This window comes from Lissotriton helveticus, chromosome 3_1 (assembly GCF_964261635.1).
Source record: "Lissotriton helveticus chromosome 3_1, aLisHel1.1, whole genome shotgun sequence".
NCBI lineage: Eukaryota > Metazoa > Chordata > Amphibia > Caudata > Salamandridae > Lissotriton > Lissotriton helveticus.
Genome location: NC_136061.1, coordinates 488,327,772 through 488,348,229, shown reverse-complemented (window position 1 = coordinate 488,348,229; position 20,458 = coordinate 488,327,772). Strand labels below are relative to the sequence as shown.

General features: G+C 45.0%; 1 protein-coding gene across 2 annotated transcripts in view; it reads left to right on the top strand.

The window, feature by feature from the left end:
- The window catches only part of LOC144822631 (uncharacterized), a 205,935-nt gene that overhangs the window by 35,409 nt on the left and 150,068 nt on the right, over positions 1 to 20,458 (top strand). The gene's annotated exons all lie outside the window — the stretch shown is intronic.

Below are 20,458 nucleotides of genomic sequence, written 5' to 3'. Positions count from 1 at the left end.
TTGTTAATATCGTAAGGGCAAAAACGGTTTTGCAGACCTTTTGCTCCTTAAAAATAATAAAAAAAATCAAGCTTGCTGATTTCTGGGGTGTTTTTTTGTTGTTTTTTTTTTTTGCATTGTCGTAAATGTTCTTTAATTCCACTGCAGCTGTCCGAATTTTTTTCCCATTCTTTTGAATACATTTCTGTTTAAATTATATTCGAATAAATTGACGTCCTTTTGCCTCTTTCTTGCTTTTTACTCCGTGCTCTGACTTTTTGTCTTGAGTTTTTCTCAATTCTTTCGTTTGTCCTTTTATATTGTCTTTATTTCTATTCTTTTCTTTCCTGCTTCTTTCTTCTTCCCTTTCTACTATACCCCATTGTTTCCCTAATGCCAACTTTTTTTCGTTTTTTTCGTTTGGTTTTCCATTTTTTTTTTGTCTTTCTCCTTTCCTACCTCTCGTCTACCTTTCTGCTATTCTTCCTTTACTTTTCCACGCTTTCCTTCTGCACTTCTCTTATTTCATTTAACTTTACTTTTTATCTGCCAATGCTTTGTCTGGGCTCCTTAACACATCTTCACAGTACTCCTTCACCCTCTCCCCTCTCAAATGCACAATGCACTGCTCCCTCACTACTCCTCCATCTCATCCTTCACCTTGCTACCTGTCGTGCGCAACTTTTTCCCCAAAGCCTCGCCATGCCTGACCCTTACAGAAATCCTTGCTCTTTTCTTTCCTACCCTTTACATATGTTTTCAGCTGAGGTAGATATGATTGTAAATGAACCATTATGGTCTCCGTGTCCTAGCGCTGCAGTTGTTGATGGACCAGAGCACTCTCAATAGTGAATATTGTGATTCTGCTCACAATAGTGTATTGCATTGTAATGTATTGTAGCATTTGTTTAGCACTTATTACCCCTATGATGGGTGCTGAAACGCTTACCCACACGTATAGCAAGTGTGTTGCATGTCACATGGAAGTTTTTCTTCCCTACATGTGCTAATGTTTCAATGATCATCTTCATGGTTCTACGACTGGCCCTTGTCTGTCCTGTTTGTTTGAATCCTCATTATGATTGGAGCCTACGCTTCAAGTACCGTGATGCTAACGCGTGCTACCACTGATTCAGCCATTTTCCGGTGCACTTTTTAAGTCTGCAGAAGATTAGTGCCTAAATTCACCTGAAGAGCAACCGAAAGGTGGGGTGGGACAATCTTAGAAATGCTCATCACAAATCTTGAGCCGATTCATATGTTTTGCAGTTTCACATTCTGTCAAGACTATTACACCCTTTCTGAGCTAAAAAACAAAACATTGTGCGGTGCGCTGCGCAGTAATTCATTATACATGTTTCTTTAAGCAGTGTGAGAGAGACAGCAGTGTGCGTGTTCTAGGGAGAGCATGGTGTGTGGGAGAGCATGGTGTGTGAGAGGCAGCAGTGTGTGAAAGACCTTTTATTTATGTTTTGGTTTTTGAAACATAAATAAAACGCATTGTTCTCTGCAATATCATTAGCTCAAACTCGCATAAATACGCGACCTATTGCATTGCAAATGGTATAGGTCTCGCATTTGCGAGCGATTAAGCTATTGGCATTGTAAATGACAATGCCATTTATTTATTTATTTCCAAAACCAACACATAAATAAAAATGTTGTCATTTACAATGCCAATAGCTCAAACTTTTCAAAAGGCAAAACCATTGCATTGTAAATGCTTGTTGGTACTGCGGACAAGGGCATTTTGAAGAATCTAATTTGAACTGAAATGCATGCCCTAAGTGGCTTTAAATAGATGAATTCCAGAGTAGGGTGACCCCATAGAAGAAATTTAAAATAGAAACTTAGAATAAGTTAAAGGAATACTTACTCCGTGATCGTGCCTACTTTTGGAACAGGTAGCCATAGTTTGTGCTCCCAAAATCCCTCCGGTACCAAGTATACTAATGAAACCACTTTTGTTGATAATGCGATAATGCTACCACCTACACTGCATCAATGCGGCCTTATTTTTCTTATCATCACACCTGATGTTAGAAACGGGAATTCTTGCGTTTTCATGCATCGTATAAGCCGATATTGAAATTTATTGGATCTTGGTTTGGGATTACCAAAATTAAACAGATAATGTTGAAAACATCAGGTTACTACTATACATCTTTGAAGTGTTTAATTCATAATGGTAAATGCAAAAACATTATGGTAAGAACAAGGAATTTGGAGCATTCAAGCAGCAGACAAACAGGTAATTCATTGAAGGGCATCGAATGACACTTCCCCCGAGATGCGGATGACATAAATACCTCTCCATTGGAGCAAGTCAGTTTCAGTTTAATTATGTCTTTATTTCGATTAACAAAAAATCATAAAAGACAACGTGCTTCAATAAAACATACAGCCTAGCACAGTATCACAATGACCACAGTATCCAAAAACAGTAAAACTGTTAAAATAACATGATAAATAAATAGATGAGATACATACAGTATAATATTATCTCAGATTGTCTGTAAAAACAGAGCGTACGTCATATAAATAGTTAAAATCAACCAACATTTTTTACAACTGGCATAAAAGACAGTGAACGAATTTGGATATAATACTTATGGATTACTGTCGACTATGGCAAATTGGTAAAAGTAGCTGCTACAGATGGGACAGAGACTATGTATTATGTATGAGATTGTGTTAACAAGCCCTCAACTTTCTCGCTCGAATGACCCACAACCAGCTCAGAAATGTAGCCACTGCTATGACAATGGGGTCATCAGTGTTAGTTTTCAAGATCCTAAGAGCCTCCATAGCTACTCAGATGCCCATGCTGTTGCAGCCATTTGTGCCTAGGTGACCTATAGGCAGGACATAGAAAGAAAATGTGAGCTAGTGACTCCGTCTCGGCTGGGTAGAAAAGGACATTTATCATCCGTAGGGAGGTGCCAGCTTTTAGTAAACACTTTAATGGGAAGATAACCCACCCTAAACTGATGATACAGCTTTCTGTCTGCTGGCCTTGTAATGATGTCCCAGTATGATTCTAATTCTGGCTCATCTTAGTGGTCGATAAAAACCTGTGTCAAGGAGCTGCAATGGTGTTGTGTAAATTGCTGCAATCTTACCATACTCCAATAGGCAGCTTTCAAATCATTTTTAGCGGGGAAAACAGCAACTTCTGGGTCCTCCCACCGTTTACTCATCCCCATACTAATCAGTGTGTGCTTTAAACTCCTTATCCAGGGTATTTTAGTTGTGGAACCCAACGCCCTGACTTCAAAAAAAGCTTGGGCATACGGGGTGAGCTCCGGAGTGGTCCAAAGTCTTCTCCAGAAAGCTACCCTTCTAAACCGCGCATGGGCCATGATTTTTTACATCCCAAATCCAAATGTAAAGGCCACAGTGGTGTAGACTGCGGAAGGCCAATCAAAACTCTTACAAATTTATTTTGGGCAGTAGCCAGGGGGGACAAGTCATTAAAACCCCATAGTTCCGCCCCGTACAACACTGAAGAACCTACTTTAAGGTTATATATTTTAAGTGCAGGTGCACTTAAAATAAGTGACGGTGTCAGTCTGTTCCAAGGGGACATTATTCATATGTACCCTCCGCCTCACGGCCTTTGACCTATGAAACACCATGAACTTCGTTTTGTCCACGTTTACCTCAAGCTCATGCTCGCGGCAGAAAACCCCCAAATGCTCCAGGCCTTTTTGAGTCCTGGAGATCAACAGGGTATCATCTGCGTACATGAACAGCGGTATTCTCATTCCTGCTAGCATAGGAGCATCAGTAGGCTGGGATGTAAAATAGTGGACCACCCTGTTTATAAAAAGTGAAAACAGGGTTGGGACCAGAACACACCCCTGACGGACACCCTTAGTTACCGCAAACCTCTTGGTAACATTCCCCTGCTTCCCCCATCGGACCTGCGCATAATTCGATTCATTCAGTTTAACCAGGATACTCAGTAGTTCATTGGGCATACCCAGAGCCTGAAGGGCACTCCACAATTTTGTACGTGGGACTAGATCAAATGCGGTCTTAAGGTCTACAAAGGCCGAGTAGATCGTAGCGACTACCTTCCAATACACAAGAACAAACCTAAACACTTGGTCAATGGTGCATATATGGGGACAGAACCCTGCCTGTAAACGGGTCAGAATGTCCATCTCATCTATCCAAGCCTGTATTCTTACTAAGGCAAGCCTGGCGACTTATTTTTGGATAGAGTCGATAAGGCTTATAGGCCTATAGTTGCCTGGTAGTGAACAGTCACCCTTCTTGTGTATAGGCAGAATTTCAGCACCGGACCACGTTTCGGGAGTTGGTGCGACACTAGCTACCGCATTTGCAAGGTATATTATGTAGGGGACCCAGTTCTCTTGATCCAATACAAACAGGTCAGCCGGTATACAGTCTGGTCCTGGTGCCCGGCCTCGTGGAATTGACTTAAGCACATTTTCCACCTCTAGGCGGGTAAAAGATGCACTGGTATCGAATACGGGTTGGTAGAAGGCAGGGACATTACAGCTAGTGGCTGAAAACTGAGCCTTGAAATAAGACACCCACACCTCAGGGGCGACATGGTTTACGGGTACTTGGGAAGTCGCTCCGCTGGCCCATTTAACCAGGTGCGAGAAGTGGGTCATATTATGCTCGTTGCTTGCTACAAGCAGATCATGCCATCAAGACTCTTCCGAGTCCTTCTTCGCCTGCTGCTGGGATGCCTTGTACTTACGTCTGGCTTTTCTTATGTCCCCCATTACCTGTGATCTAATGGCCTTAGCCAATAACTTATACGCCTCCCTACAGGTTTTGTTATACCCGGCGGCTGACTTGGTGGATAGGGATCTTTTTTTTTTTATTGGGTTTGATAAAAAACTTTCTAAGCTTCCCAAACAGCTCGTTATGGACCTCTGGGATAATGCAGTTAACCTTCTCCTGGGAGTCACAGTCTTGTAAAATGGAGAGTGAGTGACCAACCAGGGATTTCATCCAGCCACATCACCCTTGTTGTCCACCAACCTAGCCCATCTAACTTTCCTCATATCGTAGGAGAGTGTGGCCTCCACTAGCCTCTCCTCAGCAACCTTAGAACCATTACTAGATAGGCCAGGATTCTTAAGGGTTTAGATTAGCGGGTTGTGGTCACTTTCATTCCGCTCATGGATCTCCATATCTAGCATAAGGGACCAAATGTCAACATTAACCACATCGCTGCTGATGATTTTCTTCTCCTGTGATGGACAGCAATAAAAACGGGTGTGGTCATGATGAGCTCAGCTCGTCATGAGCACCTGAGAGGTATATGCCATGACGAGCTGAGCTCGTCATGAGCACTGAAGGGGTTAAGAAGTATATAGTCGATACGACTACTTCTTGCTCCATTGCTGAGAGCGTGGCTGCCCTTACTATCCGAAGGCGTCCTCCAGTTGGCTGCTCTGAGGCTCCTATCCAAACATAACCCTTTGAGCTGTAATGCAGCCTCAGTCCACTTTTTCATGGGGCATATGTTTAATTGCGGAATGTTCCATTGAGCGTCCTATCCAAACTAAGATTTCCATCATCATGGTCGAGGGGCTCAAAGGTGCAATTGAAGTTGCCTGCTATTATCAGGTTGCAGCCGCCCCCCTGGCTACCTAAAAACGTGTCAAAATCTGCGACTACTGTTTAAGCTCTACCCCCAGGCATCCGTCTGGCATAGACATTAAATACCAGAGCATCTAGCATGTCAGCCTTCCTAATCCGCAACACCAATATGTCCGAACTGTCAATGTAGACTTCCTGGACCACCCATCCATCTGACTGCCTGACCCAACGTGTGAGTCCGCCAGACGGTCTACCTTTCTGGCCTCCTAGCGCTGGTTTCTAAAAATTCAGATAACCTGGAAAAAAGATTAGAGTCAATGACCAGGTTTCTTGAAAGGACCAGATATCATATTTGTCAATAAACACTGCCCAGTCAGTTGAAGTAGATTTAGTTGACAATCCTGCTACATTCCAGGAGGAAAAAGACATCGAGGGCTGTACTTGTTGTGTTACGGTGTTATTGGGGGAGGGTCGAACGGACCGTAGTGTTGGTTACAACCACTGGCTTATAAGATGAGATATTATGTTGTTTATAGACACCATAGGTACAGGGATATTTGGCATGGGGAATAATGACAGTGTCCCTTGGTGCCGACGCAGTTGTTTTTGTTGTCCCAGTACCACAAGCAGTCCCTAGGTCTGCAGGGCTACGATCAGCAGAGTCAGAGACATCCCCAATACAAGAAGGCCATGTATGAGCTTGGTCGAGAGTGCTCAAAGCCAGCCTGATTGATCCCCTGGCTCCTGAGGCTCCTGTTAAAGTCAGGCCACCAGGGGCTTTAAGTCAGTCTAACGCTTCTATGAAGGTTAAGGCATCAAAGCGATTACTAGTGGGAATCAGGAAAGTGGGGATATGGCGGATAGGATGGTCATACAAGTTATGTTCACCACTCCTATCACTACGTCCAAAGACCCCTTCTGTTTTATAGAAGAATCCCAAAGGGACACAATTAATGTCCACGTCCATGATGGGACGGTTACCCACCCTCTCCAATATGTGCGGTACCAATCTTGGCGAACTAAAACTAAGGACCACACAATCACCTGGGAGGGAATTGTGGGATTTTCCCACCTAAGGAACTCGGCGGACCATCTTAAACTCATGGAATAGAAGTTCCTTAATACCTGTCCTAACACTCAGCAAATGAAGTGCCTTGTTTCTTACCGTGGACCAGTGCTCCCGCGCACCAGGGGCGAGCACTGGAACGTTAGTCAGAACAACTGTATAAGGAGTGGCTTCCGGCGGTAGATGAAGGAAAGGCTGGGTGCTCAAAGGGCTGGAGAAATGGGGCGGAAGGGCCCAGTTACTACTTGGTCTGTCAACCTGCTTCATAGAGGGTAGTGTGGAATTTGTGGTTTGAGGCGAATTGTCAGGATGAACAACCTGAGTGACAGGACCGGACGTAGATAAGGAGCAACTTGAATTGCTAACCTGGCCCCTTACAACTTCCAATGGCCTTTCACTCAGATGCGTTGTGACCCCTCCCACCTATGTCCCATTAGAGCTGTTAGGGGGGAATTTAAGAATGCCCAACTCTATTTCATCTAGTCTTTCTTCGATCTGGGACAACTTCTTTAATATGGGGTTGATCAGAGCCGATAATTTAAATTCAATTCTGGTCCAGAGGTCTAACTCAGTATTCAAATGGGAGGAAGCACAAGCGTCCGCTGAGCGGGGCTGGCTGGTTGCAACATTACTAGCCAACGTGCAACTAGTGCTAGCAGCAGACTCCCCTTTGCGTTTCCCAGATCTAAGGGGCATGTGATTGGTTTTAGGTGGTCCTCGGGCTTTCCTCTTTTTGGTCGGTGGTTCAACAATGGAAGCATTGCTAGACTTCTGACCATTAGGGATTACCAGGGTGGTATTAGGGGAATTTTCCAAAGTTCCTGTGTTGGGGGAGGAGGGGATCGTTTGACTGCTCTGGTATGAAGAGAGCGGACCACTAAGCTTGACAGAGGCTTCGATGGTGACTGGTTCACGGCGGGAGTGGAGTGGGGAGATACCAAGAGTACTACTGGGAGCTACAGGTTCTAACGATAGCCTGCGTTAGGTGAGCTCAATTTCGTGCGTTAACACTGATTCTGCCCTAATAAGGAACGCTTCAAGGGTCCCCACAACCCCCGCCCCTGCTGTTGTTTTGCGTTTGTTCATAATGTCCATGCACCGATAACTAAGCTTACCCTGGACCTTTCTCCAACCTACACAATCCAACAGCTAACACGTCAGAGGGGCAGGCCCAGCCCGGCCTCTTCCAGCCCCTGACGGGCCCAGACAGGCCCGTCCTTGGTCCGGGCTTCATCCGTGCTGCGTCCCCCGCGCGTCCCGTGGGTGAAGAGGCAACGCTTTAAGTGCGGTGGCTACGCCTCCCCCTCACTCGCAGCAGCTGATCCAGGGAGATTGCACTCTGGGAGATGGAGTCCCCTCCCGGAGTGTTGGTGGTGTCAGTAGATGTCGCACGAGAGTCAGATCAACCCTGGGACCGTGTCCCACCAGGGTGCCTCCACCACGAGAAAGAAAGCAGCAACCCGGCAGAGGGCAGAGATCACGGACGCAGGCAGTAAGGCAGGTAACAAGAGAACCCACGCCGCGGGGGGAGAGGCAGCGCTTTAAGCGCGGTGGCCACGCCTCCCCCTCACTTGCGGCAGCTGATCCAGGGAGGGTGCACTCTGGGAGATGGAGTCCTCTCCCGGAGTGTTGGCGGTGTCAGAAGATGTCCCACAAGAGTCAGATCAACCCTGGGACCGTGTCCCACCAGGGTGCCTCCACCACCAGAAAGTAAGCAGCAACCGGGCAGAGGGCAGAGATCACGGACAAAGGCAGCAGGCAGCAAGGCAGGTAACAAGAGAACCCTCTGCATTGGAGCAAGTCACTATTTTGAAGAATCAGATGTACAACAATTTTGGAGTAGAACTGAACCCTTGTTCGCTGCAGGAGAGTGCATTAAGGACATGAGAGAAATTACACTACTTTGTAACAACTTCAAAATTTCAATCTCTGCTAAACAGATTAATAAAAAAGAATGCTTCACAATTAAATCAGAGTCAAATAGGGCCATGAAATCTAACCTAAGAGTATCTGTGGGGACCTAAGGGTGTGAGAGGATGTTTCCACTCAAGTGTATGGAGTTCGTGGTAACGTTTGGCGCAACATTAAAAGGTTCAGCCCTGGGGTTGAGATCCGTAGACACCTGTTTAATGGAAGCTAGTTCAACTCTGAGTAATTTAGATTCTTTACTAGCCAAGGATTTATTATGGGGCAATAAACTTTATTTACAGCTGAGCCACCCCCGTTAGTACCATAAATGCTTGTGCTACAATGGGAATTCATTGAAGTATCCCCTGAGGTCCTAGTAGTGGTGGCACTGCGATCTCCCAATTCTTGAAAGCATAGTTTACTTGGACGTTTCTTGGAAATACTCTGTTTGTTCTTTTTTCGCAAGTACTGTTTCTTTGCTTTGGATTTTCCTTCAGAATGGATAGGTTCAGCAGGGACAGCCGAGCTTGTTGTAGCCTGGCTGTGAGTTTGAATACAGGAAAAGCCTCAAACCTGGGACAAGAGGCCTTCACCGATGAACTGGAAGCTGCAAGGCTAGGGGAACCCAAGTCAAAAAGATTTTTTTATCGAAAAGGTGGGACTTTTCACATTCTGCGGCTTCTTGATGGGAACTGCCACAGGCATAACTTGGAGGCTAGTAGCTTGTGTCCCCCGGTGAAGAGCTTGGGGTGATCAGGGGCGCCATCAGACACCTGGCTCTTTGGGACCCCAGCAGGCTGTCCATGATCCATGAAAACCAGCTTTCCATAAGCTGCCTTTATTGCTGTTTGAAGAGCCTCATTGGTGACCACCCCCTCATCCTTAGAACCCGTCGGCACTTTCAAGGTAGCCAACAAGATGTCTTGAATGTAGTCCGAGTTATTCACCAATTTATCTAAGAGTGCTAGGGCGGACGGCAGGATTCACTTAAGATAAATATATGTCTATACCTCCAAGCACCCTTCCTTGTCAACAGCAATCAAGCACACCAGACCTTCAGGATAACCGATGCTTTATTTTCCAAACAGCAATTTGGCAGCTAGCTTTCAGGTCCATAAATCCTTGCTAATGCGTTTCAGCTCATTAGAGCCTTGATTACAGATGGGCCATCAATGTGTTAGCAGTGATGTCACATGACTTTATACTCCATGAGGAACTACTCAATTCTCCTGTAGTTGTATAGATCCTGCAATGCCCGTAATGCACTTTTTTTGAAAGCGGAATATCCTTGTTTATATAATTACTGCAATTCGATTTACCATTATACAATTCTTATTCCGGTTCTTTTGCAGTTTACTTTCATATGCGAGTACCTTCAATGTGCAGATTAGCTGGCTTTAAAACCATGCCACGTGTCCACATGCTTGTTAACCTCATTCAGCATCCATATCGCTCAAATCCATTATGCTGGAAACCCTGTTCCTTCATATTCCCTTGCCACGCTGCACCTTCCATTTAAATGTTGGGTCAATTCCCGAACCTCTGAAACCGGGTGTATTAAGCGGGCGGGACAGGCACCCTCCTTCAATACTAAATACCAATGACTCTGTGTCAGAGCCTCAACCTCCCCAGGGCGGCCTCGGCGCACTGGGACGGAGCTCCCGGCATACATCCAAACACCCTTCCTTGTCCCTGGCAAAGAAGCATGCCGCACACCAGACCTTCAGGATAACAGGTGCTTCATTTTCCAAACAGCAATTTGGCTGCTAGCTTTCAAACCCATAAATCCTTCCTAATGCGTTTCAGCTCATTCGAGCTTTAATCACAGGTGAGCCATCAATTTGTTAGCAGTGATGTCACATGACCTATGTCGTCTAGAACTATTCAATTCTTCTATAGTTCTATAGATACTGCAATGCCCATAATGCACCTTTTTTTAAAGCGGAATCTCTGTGTTTATGTAATTTTTGCAATTTGATTTCCCATTATACAGTTCTTATTCCGGGGACATTGCAGTTTTACTTTCATATGCGAGTACTTTCAATGTATAATATATATCCCTATCTATGGCCCAGGTAGTTCTAGTTAGGCCAGTGTTTCCATAGAAAATACACTTTTTGTGTTGCTAAACTTTGGCACAGTTTGACGAATCTCCATCTGGATGATTAGGTTTGAGGGATTCTTGCAAAACTCCCTTGAAACCAATTAAAAAAACACAGAGCAGTTTGATTGGCCAAGGGATTTTCTTCCCTTGGGCCATCTCCCTCCTGTGGGAGTCAAACTCCTGCTGGAGCAAGCTTTCAGACTGGCTACCAGCAACATGGTAAACATTTTGCTGGAAGCCATTACAGGGCTCTGGGGCTTAGTCACATGTCCTGAACATTTAAAAAATATATATATATTATGTGACGGGGCAGTGTAGGGATAACCTGCCTGCCATAAATGCCATGAGGGGGACCCAGAGGCATGCCCATGGCCAAAATGTGTTAATAATTTCAAATTCTGCTGCAGTCCCGTGGGAGTCCCTTGGGATTGCAGCAAAAAAATGAAATGGCGGCATGGGGCAGCATTGTTTAATTAAGGGGAAAGAGAGCATGGCACCCCTCCCCGAGCCGGTTTTGGCACTGGGGACCCCATTCTCTGAGCCAATTTATTTATTATTCATTTATTAATATTAGTATTTGGCCCGGAGACCCCATCCTCCAGGGCCTAAATGAATAAATATGGGGTCCCTCTTCCCGAGCTTTATTCAGCCCTGGGACCCCTTCCTCTTGGGCCCAATGTATTTTTTAAGTGAAGGGGGGCCACACTGCCCCTTTCCACAAGCACTTAAAAGGCCCTAAGGACCCCATCCCCCAGGGCAGCCACTTTTTCAAAAAGGGAAGGGGGCACGTGGCCCCCGCCTTGAGCCTTTTTTGGTACCAGGGACCCCAGTCTCTGGGGCGTGCTCAATTGCTGTGTCCCGGGGAGCCTAGTCCCAGGCCATAGTTTTTTCCCTGCCTGCACCAGGCAGCACAACATGTGTTTGCTCCTGTCTTCCAAGCGGGAGCAAACCAACTGCTCACCGTTGGCGGGATCTTTAAAAATGGTTCAGTCGATTGGGAGCAGACTTGTATTCTGTTTTTCTGCCTACATCAGTGTGGGCAGGGAAACAGGACAAGATATTGCTTCCCGGCCGCATAAATAGCTGTTCCCTCTGGGCAAGAGCAGTGCCGACTCGTGCACCATGCGGGGAGCCGGCTTGACCTGCGGGGGCCCTAAAGGCTCTCCCCTTAGCCTCCAACTTGTTGCTTGTGGGTGCCCCTGGTGGGCACGGGGCACCCACCTATTTTAAAGGTAGTGCCCATGCATGTGGTCCCCTAGGCCACATTAGGATCAGGGAGGGGGCAGCATGGCGCCCCCTCCCTTTTAAAATACACAAGGTTGCTGGAGACATTACTTTGTAGTCCTTTACGCAGGTGTAATGTAGAATATGCACTCGACATATACTCAACGAGGTAGGATAGCCATTTTGTGCAAAACTACAGACTGTTCTTGGATAAAATCACAGGCGAGGTTCCATTCTGGCTCTGATGCTCATCAGTGATGTCATCAATTATGTCATTTGAGATGTCATAAGTGATGTCATAAAATATGTAATGAGTGATGTAATGTGTGAGGTCATTAGCCGTGCATGGCGCGGGCACAAGTTAACTGGTGAATTTGTGTTTTTTTTAGTTCAAAACTTTAATGTTTTCACTGACATCACTTTAACCTTTGTTTATTTTTTCAGTGAATTTGAATGTTTAAAAAAAAGTATCTTTTTCTCACACCTATCCCGTTACTTCAACCTCGTTTTTATCAGTGAATATATATGTATATTTATTTGTGTGTGTATATATATATATATCTATATATATATATCTATATATATATATATATATATATATATTCACTGAAAAAACCATAGGTTATAGACCATATATAGTTAGGAATTAGCATTTAAAAAACCTTATTTTACTCACACAAAACCATTGAAATTCCATATATAGTTAGTTGCACTAACTATATATCGCGCACCCGCAATCCACTGCTGATCATGTCACATATTACATCATTCATGACATGGTCAGTGACATCACTGATGACATCACTGATGACATCTCAAATGACATCACTGATGATATCTCTTTTGACATCAATGGTCACATCAATGATGATATCATTAATGTGACAATACAATGCATCTCCTCACACTTTAATATAACCTCTGTTACACCCAGTGTTAAATACAGAGTATAATTTTTGAAACCATTGACACACCAATACTAGTTACTACATACGTACTCACTGATTCCTACGTCTACACACACATTCACTCATTCACCCATACAATCATTCATACATACAATCACTCATCTTTACAACACTATCATATGCACTCATACACCTATACAGACACTCAGACTCTGCCACTCATCCATGGAGTTACTCACACACCTAGTCAGTCCTGTAAAGAATCAATCACACTTCCATTTTCTTGTCTATACAGTTAAACATAGAGCACCTTACATTTTCAAACATATACTAACACATACTTACTTTCTTATACAATCATTGATACAAGTACACATTGATCTGCACAGAGTCACACACCTCCCAGCCAGCCACACACACACTCAGTCTCACATACAAATACTTGGACAATCAATCAATAACCCATATAGTTAATCATATAGCTACTGATCAACACATGCAGCAGTTTACAGAACAACAGACATAATGATGCACAAATTAAGACAGTTTAGTCACTAACCCATGCACTCAGTGAGACACATTTAATCACTCACTCATACATTCAGTCATGCACCTACTAAATCCTTCGTCCAGACACTTATACATCTACTCATTCTTCAATATGTAAAACATATTTAAACTTTACAGAAACACACAGTCACTGGATGGTGTCATCAGTGATCTCATCAGTGATGTCATTTGAGATGTCATCAGTGATGTCATCAGTGATGTCACTGACCATGTCATGAATTATGTAATATGTGACATGATCAGCAGTGGATTGCGGGTGCGCGATATATAGTTAGTGCAACTAACTATATATGGAATTTCAATGGTTTTGTGTGAGTAAAATAAGGTTTTTTAAATGCTAATTCCTAACTATATATGGTCTATAACCTATGGTTTTTTCAGTGAATTTTCAAGGTTTTGTAAATGCTAATTCCTAACTATATATGGTCTATAACCTATGTTTTTTTCAGTGAATTTCAATGGTTTTTTAATAGCAAATATCATAAGCTGTCGAATGTCAAGTACGTGGTAAGTGAAAACATTTTCGTGTTTATGCACACTGATCTGCTTTGAATGGTGCCCCCCCCCTCATTTCTATTAGGAGTACTCTCTCTTTGCACATAGTGAAGGGTAGTTAACGCAGGCCTTTGCCCCCGTTGTAATACGTCGTGCCTGCTTCTCTCTCCATTTGATTGATTGTTATCCAAGTATTTACTGTTTTAGAATTGGTTCTCTTTGGTTCATTCTCTATTTACAAACAAACACAGAGTCGCAATACTCTGTTTAGTCTTCGCAGATAACGAAAAATCGTGTAAAAAAAAAAGAAAAGGAATCGAGCAAAATCAGTAGGCCACTAATGGGATCTCTTTTTGACCTCGCTAAAATAGAAACATTAAGAACAACCCCTCATGACAAATACAAAACTAGTGAGATGAACTGAACTCCACACAATGATGGCTGCAAAACAGCTTGGCTCCGCCACCCACCCCGCCCAAAATAACGATAAAGAGCGGCTGCCATGATTGGTTGCGGAATGGCCACGACGGAGCTACGAAATGGTGCTGCTCTCATGCTAACCCCAGCTTCAGTCTGAATATCCAGAAACACTGTAGACTACCAATTCGATCAGTTCCGGTAGCGCCCCAATGTAACCCGGTAGAGAAGAACTAGCCCTCCCCTCTTTGACTGATGGTTCTTGTTGCCTGTCCCTTCTGTTGTCATTTAACAGAACTATTTAGCCTGCTGAAAGGGGTTGTGTTCCAACCTCTGGTTGGTGGAGACATTTTGACTATATTCTGGACCTGCGTTGTCGCGTAATGCGTCATATGACGCGCCGCGTTAGCGCATCCGGAAGTCATCCGGGGCGCGCAGCGCGTAACGTAAGCATAACAAGTCATGTGACTTGTTAATAAAACTTTTCATTGGTTCATTTTACTTTTCTTATTCTAATGATGAAAGGCTTGGTCATATGACCTAAAATTTACGCTTTTTATTACTTCCGAACATTATTTTTTCTTAAATATATGTTATAATGTTCCAGGCTAATGTACTTTCCCGGAAAATTTACAACTGTCCTGCAAGTAAAATATATTCTTTTTTCGAGAAAAAGAGCGTTTCTTCGTCCCATGACGGAGCCGTTGAGCAAAAGAGGGTCGACCTGCTGTCTTAGTCGCCGATACGCCTGAATATGAGATTCTTATCGATCACTTTATGTTGCAGGAGTAGAAAACACAACAGCCCTTGACCATTTATCTTTACTGCATTCCTTCGAATTATACCTTTTACCCTTCATGTAATTGGTCTGCTTTATTTCACTTGCCTTTTACTGATTCTAAAACAGTGACTATTATTAAAAACTTTACCAATGTATATACTACTACCATGTTTTCTTTTAAAAACCTTTATTGTGAAAATTTCATTATACAAATACGAGCCTATAACCACGTGGGCCGGCCACGGAGCAAACTGTAATCGTATATGATGAGTAGACATTTACACTGTAGAGGAACGTAACGGGCGGGCCATTAGGTTGCAAGAACTAAGGTGTCTAACAGTTACGGAATCGGTGGACGTACATTTTATAATTAAAATACGACAGGGCCAGTTACAATAAAATTATCTAGATATACATTTGCGGGCAAGTACCATCGGTGACGTTAATTCGAACTTTCAATAGTACAGTAATCAATAACACATCAGAACTTAATATCAATAGGGATGTCGAAATATTCAATCAATTCTCGTCCCCGCCCGCCATGTGCTTCAAAACTGCATACGTATCTCGTGATTTCAAGGTTCTGCAACCAGTACACAACAAGGAGTTACGAGTCCCATTTATTCCGGCGCCATTTTGGGCGAGGACGGGCAGGTCCAGGATATAGTCAAAATGTCTCTACCAACCATCGACTATGATGATGTTCATATGCTGTATTTATTAGAGTAACACTCATCTGTCCACATGAAATTAATTTGCCACAATCTAAACATGTCATTTTAATCTTTCCAAAGTTCTTCTAAATATTTGGGACCGTTTCCCTTGCCTCTGATGCTGTCAGTGCCACTTCTTTGATGAATGTACTAGCAGGTCAAGGGTTCTCCTCCAAATCTCTCTTTTATGCAGCACTATAATTAATTGGTGCCACCTCTCCATATGACGATGCATGGTATAGTTACCATAACTATATTTTTTTTCGGTTCCTCTGGAGAGTTCATCGTGGCAGATGAAGCGTGTAACGTACCGGGCATTTACCTTTTTTTGCATATACAGGAAAGGAAAAAAAAAATCGAGCGTCCGAGTTCTAAGGTGTCCCAGGGCCATTTTAGTGGACCAGGCCCAAATCCAAAGAACAGGCCGCCATTTTGAGAGTCCTGTTGCAGCCGCCTGTCGCTGTAGCATCAAGAGCAGCCGAATGGCAACTGAAACGGTAAAGGGGCGCCCCACTACAGCAGACGAGCCTCCACCTAGGAAGGCCCGTTCACGCCGCCTCCCCCCCCCCCCTTCGGGCACCCCACGCCGTTATTCTGAGCAGTATTGTAGGATGGCCACACCAGTGCGGCAACTTGCTAGACATCACCTCGGTGGTAACCGAATCTCAACGCCTTGTGGTGTCTTCTATTCAGAAAACATTGTTATGCTGCCTTCGACCTATTCGCCGCAAGTGCGCACACAACTCAACTGCATAGCTTCCTAGACACCACCTCGGTGCCATCCGGATCTTGGAATCTCAGCGCCTTTTGGTGTCTTCTCTTCAGAAAATATTGTTGCGCTGCCTTTGGCCCCATTCGCACATCGGTCCGCTACTGACGCCATCTCACAGGCTAATGGGGCGCCCCACGCCGACTTTCAGCATTGTAGGATGACCACACCAGTACAGCAACTTGCTAGACACCACCTCGGTGCCATCCGGATCTTGGCATCTCAGCGCCTTGTGGTGTCTTCTATTCCGAAAATATTGTTGCGCTGCCTTTGGCCCCATTCGCACATCGGTCCGCTACTGCCGCCATCTCACAGGCCAACGGGGCGCCCCACGCCGACTTTCAACATTGTAGGATGGCCACACCAGTGCGGCAACTTACTAGACACCACCTCGGTGCCATCCGGATCTTGGCGCGTTGTGCTGCCTTCGGCCTATTCGCACATCGGTCCGCTACTGACGCAAACTCACAGGCCAACGGGGCGCCCCACGCCGACTTTCAGCATTGTAGGATGGCCACACCAGTGCTGCAACTTGCTGGACACCACCTCGGTGCCATCCGGATCTTGGCGCGTTGTATTGCCTTCGGCCTATTCGCACATCGGTCCGCTACTGACGCCGCCTCACGTGCCAACGTATTTTCTCCGCATTTTATACCCTATGCCGCATAACAGGTCATGTGACTTGTTTATAAAACTTTTCATTGGTTCATTTTACTTTTGGTTTCCTAATGATGGAAGGCTTGATCATATGACCTAAAAACAACACTTTTCATTGGATGAAAACTTTTTTTTTTTCCCAAACGATGAAAGCCCCACCTTGTTTCTGGATGTTTCAGACTGAAGCTGGCTTCAGCATGAGAGCACCACCATCTCGTAGCTCCGTCGTGGTCATTCCGCGAGCAATCATGGCAACCGCTCCCCACCAGAAGCCTACAGGAGTCGGGGGCCCCCAAAACTTTTGATAAATCCTCAAGGCGGAGGGGACGCTTTCGAGAATGGGGTCCAAGACCTAGCAGACAAGCGTCCGATTTCCAAGGTGTCCCAGGGCCATTTCAGTGGACCAGGCCCAAAAAGGAAACAGCCTGCCGCCATTTTGAGAGTCCTGTGACAGCCGCCTATCACTGCACCGCAAGAGTGGGCGCAACTCAGCTGAATTGCGGCTTTTGACACAGTGGACCAAAAACGGACGGAATGGCAACTGAAACGGTAAAGGGGCGCCCCACTACAACAGATGACACTCCACCTGGAGAGGCCCGTTCACGCCGCCTCCCCCGGGGCGCCCCACGCCGTTATTCGGAGCAGCATTGTAGGATACCAAAACCAGTGCGGCAACTTACTGGACATCACCTTGGTGCCATCGTTCTGCTGCCTTGGAACTATTCGCACAACAGTTTGCTACTGATGACCCACCCCCCGCGACGCCCCACGCCAGAAATCTGGACGTTGTGCTGCGTTGGGACTATTCGCACAGCCGACCGCTACTTCGTTGTTTTTCCCTAAAAATGTTTATATGTTATTACTGTTTTTGTTTTCTTGTATATATTTATAAGTTATTAAAGTTTTATAATCTTACTACTTTGTTGGAGTGCTATATATTTTTAATGTGACACATAATTGTAAAAACTTTGATGTACAAAGAGTCATCCCTGGAATCTTCCGCTTCAGGCTCGGTCCCCTCCCCAATCACAATACAGGATGGTTTTCAGATAATAGGAACGCGTCTGCTGTGACGGATCTCATCGAGTGTGGGCCTTGATCTACTATAACTCCTTTGAAGAGGGGTGATTCTTTACAGCTGGGGCCATAAACTACATCTGCAGGGCTAGCTGATACCCTAGGACCGGCCTGGACAATCGGACACAGAGGAAAAGGAGTGTCAGAGGGTGCGGTAGGGAATAGGGCGAAAGGGAGGTGTCGGGCGGGCACAGGGTGTGATTCTCAGGGAAGAGCAGCGCAGATGGGGGGTGGTTTATTACCCATGCATAAGACAGAGAGCGGGGGTGACCACTGCCTGGGGGAGATGCTTGCGAGGGTGGGGAGTCATGCTAAGGATCGACAGCGTGCACAGAGTGGGTCTGGTCAAGGCATCTAAAATGACTGCCGTGCACGACAAAAGTGTGGCATTTGAAAAAAGGCAAGATGGCGCAGACAATGTTTTTCAACACTTCCTGATTTCCTTCGAATCGAACGTTAACAGACGTTGGGGCATATTACCAAAGTTAAGCGATATTTATCCCTAACGATGCTTAGCAACGATTTTTTTACCGCTAAGCATCGTCAGAAATTATCGCAGATAAACCTTGCTATTATCAAGGTTTATCGCAAATACGATAAAAAACGACCGCAATGCAATAATATCGCTGAAAACTCAGCGATATTCATGCATTACCGAGCTAATGCTCTTAGCCATGTTATCCACCTCCCATTGGATAACATGCCTTAGAACTGCTCAGGGCAGGTGCTAGCTTTTGGAGATATTCGCGCTTATCGCGAATATTTCCAAAAGTTGATAATAGGAGATAGCGATGTTAGCGACTGTTTCCAGTCGCTAACATCTTGGCATGCCCACTTTGCATGTCATTAGTGATAAATATCACTCACATGCAAAGTGGGGCCCAAGATGGTCGCTATCTCCTACTAGCCGTCGCTAACTGGTGTTAGCAACAGCTAGGTAATACAGATATAATTTTATCTCCGCGAAGCGGAGCGCTGTTACAGATATATATCTTTTTTTGAACGTTAATTTCTCAAAATCCACTGGAGCACATATATTGAGACCTAGCAAAGGCACATCGGGCTACCAGTCCCTAATATTTTACCAAGTTTCGTGCAAATCCATTCAGCCGTTCGATTATTATTATTATTATTTTTTTTTGCCCCGCGGGGCCCTTTTAAAACCTCCACATCAAACCTAGGGGGTCAGCGAGGATCTACTATGCCCCCTTATGGTCATTTGCTCCTTCGCTTTGGCCTCCTCTTGTCTCTCGATCCTACCGAGAGACAAGATGGCGGCCGCTACGGACTGTTTGGAATGTTTACAGACGCCGGAGAACCAATCAGCTTCGCTTCACAAAGCTCCGTTGCGCGAAATGTACGCGAACTGGAGCGCTGCCCGGTCCGCTGTTACAGATATATATCTTTTTTTGAACGTTAATTTCTCAAAATCCACTGAAGCACATATATTGAGACCTACAAAAGGCACATCGGGCTACCAGTCCCTACAATTTTGCCAAGTTTCGTGCAAATCCATTCAGCCGTTCGGGCTAAAAGTGAGGCCAACCGCCCTATGGAAAACTCAATGTTAAAAACACGTTTTGGGACCCCCCTTTTTTCTCGGCCCCCCCTTGACGAACCCCCCCCAAATTTTCAAGGGCTGCTCAGAATCAAAATGTGCCATTTTCCTAAAAATTTCAGCCAATTCCGTCCACAAACGCCAAAGTTATTAGACATAGAATTTTCAAAAATCCCATAGAGAAAAAATCCTAACTATATATACCTACTGGCGACCGCCAGTAGGTAATATATATATCTCTATATATAGATATATATATATATATATATATATCTATATATAGAGATATATATAGATATATATATATATATGGAGTAGTGTGGCTCACTGGTTAGAGGCAGCAGGCCTGAGAGCAGAAGTCAGCCCGGGACCAGGGTTCAATTCCCGACGCGGCAGGGTCGTGGACCTTGGTCAGCGGACTTGATCATTCTCGCTTCGGTGCTTACTCTAATCAGGGGTTCCACTCGGCAACTCTGGGCATTAGCTTGCCTAATCTCCACAACGGCCCCACCAATTCCGGGGATGCCTGGCTCCACCTTGGGGACTCCCAGCAAGGGACCATCCCACAGGGAAAGCCAGGACGGGTTCCCCAGAGTTATACAGCGCCGGGACGCCCCGTTGCTGGGGCAGCTGTGCGCTTTAC